Consider the following 6,530-nt stretch of genomic DNA (forward strand, 5'->3'; position numbering starts at 1 on the left):
ACACCCCGGCTGGCGTTAGGTCTGAAACAGGATACGTAATGAATGCTATAAAGAAAAGTACGTAGCTGCTGGAATACTTAACTTTAATCCATCATTTGTATACAGCATTCTTGATGATACAAGTGAGACTCTCTCTAGAAATGGTTAATGGCGCCTTGCTAGGTCGTAGCCATGGACTTAGCTGAAGGCTATTCTAACTATCTCTCGGCTAATGAGAGAAAGGCTTCGTCAGTGTAGTCGCTATCAAAGTCGTCCGTACAACTGGGACGAGTCCTAGTACGTCTCTCTAGACCTGCCGTGTGGTGGAGCTCGGTCTGCAATTACTGACAGTGGCGACACGTGGGTCCGACATGTACTAATGGACCGCGGCCGATTTAAAGCTACCACCTAGCAAGTGTGGTGTCTGGCGGTGACACCACACAAACATGGGGCGTAAAAAGCATATCTCAAGCGCTATGAACACTACTTGTTCGTCTTCGATACTTTGATTCAGTAAAATACACCTCTTCTAGTGCAAGCTCTTTGCTTTGTGTGGCTTTAGGGGAGGTAGGTACTGAAGGTAGGTACTGTGGACTAAATTAAGAAAAAGTTGTCTACTAAACATGGATTTTAAACTGCACACCTGAAGATCTGCGCTGATATGCCAAAACACTATGGTCTCTGCCTACAGCGTTGAATGCCACCTAGTGGCGTTACGGGCACGTGACAAGGTAACAGGAATACGTAAGAGGGGCAGACAGGGAGGGGGATGGGATGCAGATGAGGAGATCCATTGAGATAAGCGACTTTAGGTAGGGGCAGATTATTGTTACGCAGAGCCTGTGAACACGTATCTTGAAAACGGCGAAGCTGGTCGAACGTTCACGTGTTACTGTCGCGAGCATCTACGGAAGGAGGCAGAAGGATAGCGAAACTACCACTAGACACTGAATGGTTGGATGTCCACAACTCTTCACAGAATATGGGGTTTGGAGGTTTGACTGGCCTGTAAAGTTAGATAGATGGTGATCTGTGGCATCTCCGCCTAAACAGCGAAATGGTGGTGTACGCACAAGCATTTCGGAGCACACCGTTCATACATTGTTGGACGTGGAGCTCCGCAGCAGACCATCCGTAAGTGTTCACATGTTGATCCAACGACATAGTCAATTACGATTGCAGTGGGCACTGAACATCTGGATTTGACTGTCTATCTGAAAGAAGATTACGGTTAATGAAGTAAAAGATCCACACACTGGACACCAAATGAAAAAGCTACTCCTTATGTTTCTGGTCTCGACTGCCATAAAAATGCGAAGGAACTGTTAATCAGAACTCAGGGAGAAGTTTTAGTTTAATTCACAATCGATTTATTGATCTTAAAGGAGACAAGACAACAAAATTATTTGAGAATTGTCATACAAAAAATTATTTATTTAACAAAAGCCTATGGTGGACAAAGTGATCTGCTGGGGATCGACACACGACACTAACCAGAACACTACTCGCTTTATTCCACTTCATACACGTGAATCCAGGTTATGGCATCAAACTAAGCCGCCACCAAGCATCTATATTCTACCATACAAAAAAAAGGAAAAATATGGTTCGAAAGAACAGGGTGCTGAGAAATAAATATTATAGCCTTACTTCGCATCAGCGAATACTTTACCATCCTACTGGTCAAGGCGCCACACTACAATGCGTTCGGCGACTGAAGTCATGGACGGCGGCAATCTCATATTAAAGGCGCGTTCCCGAAAAATGCAAGTACGCGGTCTCGCGTTCGGTTAATCCACAACGCAGGTACTTCAATAAGAGCCTCTGAAACCCAACGGATTCCAGTGTAGAGGTGGACCCATTTGCTGGTCTACCAAACCAATTTGACTCCGTGCCACGACTGTGCGTATCGGAATACGTCAAATGTTTAGACGGCCGACTCAAGACAAATAAGTACACCCACGCATCACTCGTTGTGACCGTGATGATATAAGCAGTACCTCTGACAGTTCAGAAGGTGACTGGCACAGGCTCTAAGTGGCACCCTAGCAAAGTACACAAGTCTCACCATTTAGGTAGAGACCAGCAGTTCTTTACTAGCAAAGCGCCAGTACAAGAGACTTGTACAAGAGTGAGTCGATCTCCCTTTCTCTGTGTTGCCTCCTCAGCTCAGCTCCAAAACCACATTTCTCTTTTTTGACTTCCCCCAATTTCGTACAAGTCAATCACGAGCTGGAGCCCAGCATTATATGCTTGGTGAATGGTCTTTGCACTGCAAACCTATTTGACCAATCAGAGACTTAAAGTTAATTGGCCGAAAACAGGAAAAAATTCAGCTTTGCAGCCTCTTTTCCACATGTTTGCCGTGTCTTTTGCTAACACAATACAGGGTGGAAGCACATCCCACCATAAACAGCTTGTTATCTCCCCTGTTGCGTCCACTTCAAAGTTTCCAAAGAACGGCCATAAACTAGCATTGACAAAAAATGCTTTGAAACAGACTCTGCACGTCTGGACGCCAGTTTTCCTGTCCCACGGACATTTGCGGAACGTTTACATTTCTTTTGGCGGCTTGCTCGCCAACAAGGCCTACAATGCGCTGTCGGCGACTTTTCGACGCTAGGCCGTATACCTGGACGTCTGACGCCAAGCTAATGTGTTTTGCACAATGCGACTGCAGCACGGGGCTGTCTGGAATTGTCTCTTCACCGTTCTCCACAAAAAACGCGCTTAGTCGCCCCACCAATGCTGTGCTTTTACTGCAGTCGTTTAAGTAAGCACCTTGTTCCTTTGAACGCAGGTAAAGCTTACCGTATTTCTTTCCCTAGAGCACGCAAACAAGACCATAAACTGCTGCCCACCATTTCATCGCAATGTATGAAATCAAATCGCTATAGATCGTATTCCCTACACCGAATCAGAAGTGAGAGTGCCCTGCAATCTCTCATATCAGTGGAAACGTCTCAGTTCGACGGGTGAATCAAACTTTTGCTACAATACATTGATGGTCGTCCCCACGAACGCCATCGTTGAGGTGAACGGCGGCTCGAAGCGTTCAGCGTGCCACAGACACAGGCAGATGGGCGCAGTATTACGCTATGGGAGGCATTCTCCTGCACTTCCATGGGACCTGTGGTAGTAATTGAAGACAAGGTGACAGCTGCGAACCGCCTACATCCCTTCATGCTTGATGTCTTCCCAGATAGCGATATAGTCTTTCAGCAGTATAATTGCCCGTGTATTAGAGCCAGAACGTTCTACTGTGGTCCGAGGAGGATTATAGTGAACACACGTTGATGTCTATGTGCCAAATCTGCCTGGAACTCGCTGTAGGGCGTCATAACCCCATACGCAAATCAGTGGCCAGTTATTTACGCGAACTACATGGCCTTAGTGTAGATGTCTAATGCTACATACCTCCACAAACCTACTAACGAACTGTTGGACCCCTGATACGCAGAATCAGCGATGTATTTGAAACTTCCTGGCAGATTAAACCTGTGTGCCCGACCGAGACTCGAACTCGGGACCTTTGCCTATCGCGGGCAAGTGCTCTACCATCTGAACTACCCACGCACGACTCACGCCCCGTCCTCACAGCTTTACTTCTGCCAGTATCTCATCTCCTACCTTCCAAACTTAACAGAAGCTCTCCTGCAAACCTTTCAGAACTAGCACTCCTGAGAGAAAGGATATTGCGGAGACATGGCTTAGCCACAGCCTGGGGGATGTTTCCAGAATGAGATTTTCACTCTGCAGCGGAGTGTGCGCTGATATGAAACTTCCTGGCAGATTAAAACTGTGTGCCGGACCGAGACTCGAACTCGGGACCTTCGCCTTTTACGGGCAAGTGCTCTACCATCTGAGCTACCCAAGCACGACTCACGCCCCATTCTCACAGCATTGCTTCTGCCAGAACCTCTCATTCTGGAAACATCTCCAAGGCTGTGGCTAAGCCATGTCTCTGCAATATCCTTTCTTATAGTAGCGCTAGTTCTGCAAGGTTCGCAGGAGAGCTTCTGTAAAGTTTGGAAGGTAGGAGACGAGATACTGGCAGAAGTAAAGCTGTGAGGAGGGGGAGTCGTGCTTGGGTATCTCAGATGGTAGAGCACTTGCCCGCGAAAGGCAAAGGTCCCGAGTTCGAGTCTCGGTCCGGCACACAGTTTTAATCTGCCAGGAAGTTTCATATCAGCGCACACTCCGCTGCAGAGTGAAAATCTCATCCAGTGGTGTATTTCCTTCCAGAGACGGACAAACATGCTATTAAGCAGGTGGTCATAATATTTTGGCTCATCAGAGCATAATCACTTTTTCACTGGAAGAGATGTGGCTCACAATAGCAAAGATGAACAAGAGCTCGTAGCTCGTAAGGAATGCACTTTAGAGGTGAATGTTTGCTGGACGTTTTTCTTGTTAAGGTCCATACTACCTCCTTTGAAAGTATGTCGGTGGAGTTCTGGTTCACACTGTGTAATCTGACCATATTAAACTACTAAACTAAACTCCGTCTGAACAGGCCTTGGAAGGCCCAATGGAGCCGACCGGCCGCCGTGTCATCCTCAGCCCACAGGCGTCATTAGATACGGATATGGAGGGACATGTGGTCAGCACACCGCTCTCCCGGTCGTATGTCAGTTTACGTGACCGGAGTCGCTACTTCTCAGTCAAGTAGCTCCTCAGTTTACCTCACAAGGGCTGAGCGCACCTCGCTTGCCAACAGCGCTCGGCAGACCGGATGGTCACCCATCCAAGTGCTAGCCCAACCCGACAGCGCTTAACTTCGGTGATCTGACGGGAACCGGTGTTACCACTGTGGCAAGGCCGTTGGCCAATCTGACCATATAAAGAACCAAAAATCATTGTCTATATATATGGAAACGTAAGAAGCACACTGGCTATGATGCACACGTATCTTCTGCTTTTACTGCCAGAGAGCGAGCCCACTCATTCAAGTGCAGAGGTTCCCGAAGATTATTGTGCAATTTAAGTGCTGCGGAGCTCCGGGTTCAACAGTGTACGATGAAATCTGTGCTCCGAAACACTTGTGTATCCACCAGCATTCTGCTCCTTCAGCAGAGATGCCACTGATCACCATCTACCCAACTTTACAGACCAGACAAACCTCCAGACCCCATATTCTGTGAAGATTCGTGGATTTCCAACCACGCAGCACCTAGTGGTAGTTTCACTATCCTTCTACGTCCTTCCGTAGATGCTAACGACAGTAGAACGTGAACGCTCGACCATCTTCGCCGTTTTGGAGATACTCGTTCACAGGCTCTGCGTAACAATAATCTCCCCCTTGTCAAAGTCGCTTATCTCAATGGATCTCCCCATCTGCAGCCCATATCTTCGCTAGGGCGATCCCCCGTCCCTGTCTGCTCCGCTTACATATTCCTGTGACGGCATCACGTGCCCGCGACGCCACCAGGCGCCATGCAACGTATCTGTGGGCAGACAGCATAATTTTTGGATTACCAGTGTACGACCATTGCCCAAGCGACCAGATGCGTTGTTGGCACGTGACACAGTGCGGAAAGAAGAGCAGACACGAATCATTCTAACGGCAACAAGGGTTGCAAATGGAAAAGTCAGCTGACATAAATGATGATGTCCCACATTCCGAGGAGCGTAGAGGACGATGCGGGACACCCGCACCGCTGACTAGGCAAGGCCCTAGCGGAGGTGGTTTGCCATTGCCTTCCTCCGACCGTAATGGGGATGAATGATGATGATGAAAACGACACAACACGCAGTCATCTCGAGGCAGGGAAAATCCCTGACCCCACCGGGAATCGAACCCGGAACCCAGTGCGCGAGAAGCGAGAACGCTACTGCAAGGCCACGAGCTGTGGACAACCGACATAAAAGACTTTGCCGAAGAGCAGATCGTGTTGTTCTCGTGCCTGGAAACGAGCACCTCGGAAACGGCTAAGGTGGTCGGCTGTTTACACGCTGTTATCGCGATCTCCTCTGGAAACTACAGTGATAGAAAAAAATCCCAACACCATAATTAATGTAAAATAATAAAATTTCGGGGATACATTTGTCTGAGTAACATATTTCACTGTTTAATGTTGCAAAATCACAGATTAATGTAAGTACGAGATAAGCCATTGCAAATGTGAAACGCTGGTATATTAATAACCAGTGTAACCACAAGAATGTTGAGTGCAAGCGTGCAAACGTGCATGAATTGTGTCGAACAAGTGCTGGATGTAAGTTTGTGCGTTAAGAGTTCCATGCCTATTGCACTTGGTCGGTCAATACAGGGGCGGTTAATGTTGTTTGTGGATGACGCTGGAGTTGTCATCCGACGATATTCCGTATGTACTCGATTGAAGACAGATCTGGTGACCGGGAACGCCAAGGGAACATGTCGACATTCTGTAGAGTAGGTTGGATTACTACAGCGGTTACATGGGTGAGCGTTATCCTGTTGGAAAACACCCCCTGCAGTACTTTTCATGAATGGAAGTATAAAATGTCGAATCACCACACTGACAGACAGATTTGCAGTCAGGGTGCGTGGGGTAACCACGAGGATTCTC

At 47.7% G+C, this 6,530-nt stretch overlaps 1 pseudogene; it reads right to left on the reverse strand.

Annotated features, from left to right (window-relative positions):
- Window positions 1–4,690: 4,690 nt before the first annotated feature.
- LOC126102163 (5S ribosomal RNA) lies at window positions 4,691–4,808 on the reverse strand (annotated as a pseudogene).
- Between the last annotated feature and the right edge of the window lie 1,722 nt (window positions 4,809–6,530).

This window comes from Schistocerca cancellata, chromosome 9 (genome assembly GCF_023864275.1).
Source record: "Schistocerca cancellata isolate TAMUIC-IGC-003103 chromosome 9, iqSchCanc2.1, whole genome shotgun sequence".
Taxonomy (NCBI): domain Eukaryota; kingdom Metazoa; phylum Arthropoda; class Insecta; order Orthoptera; family Acrididae; genus Schistocerca; species Schistocerca cancellata.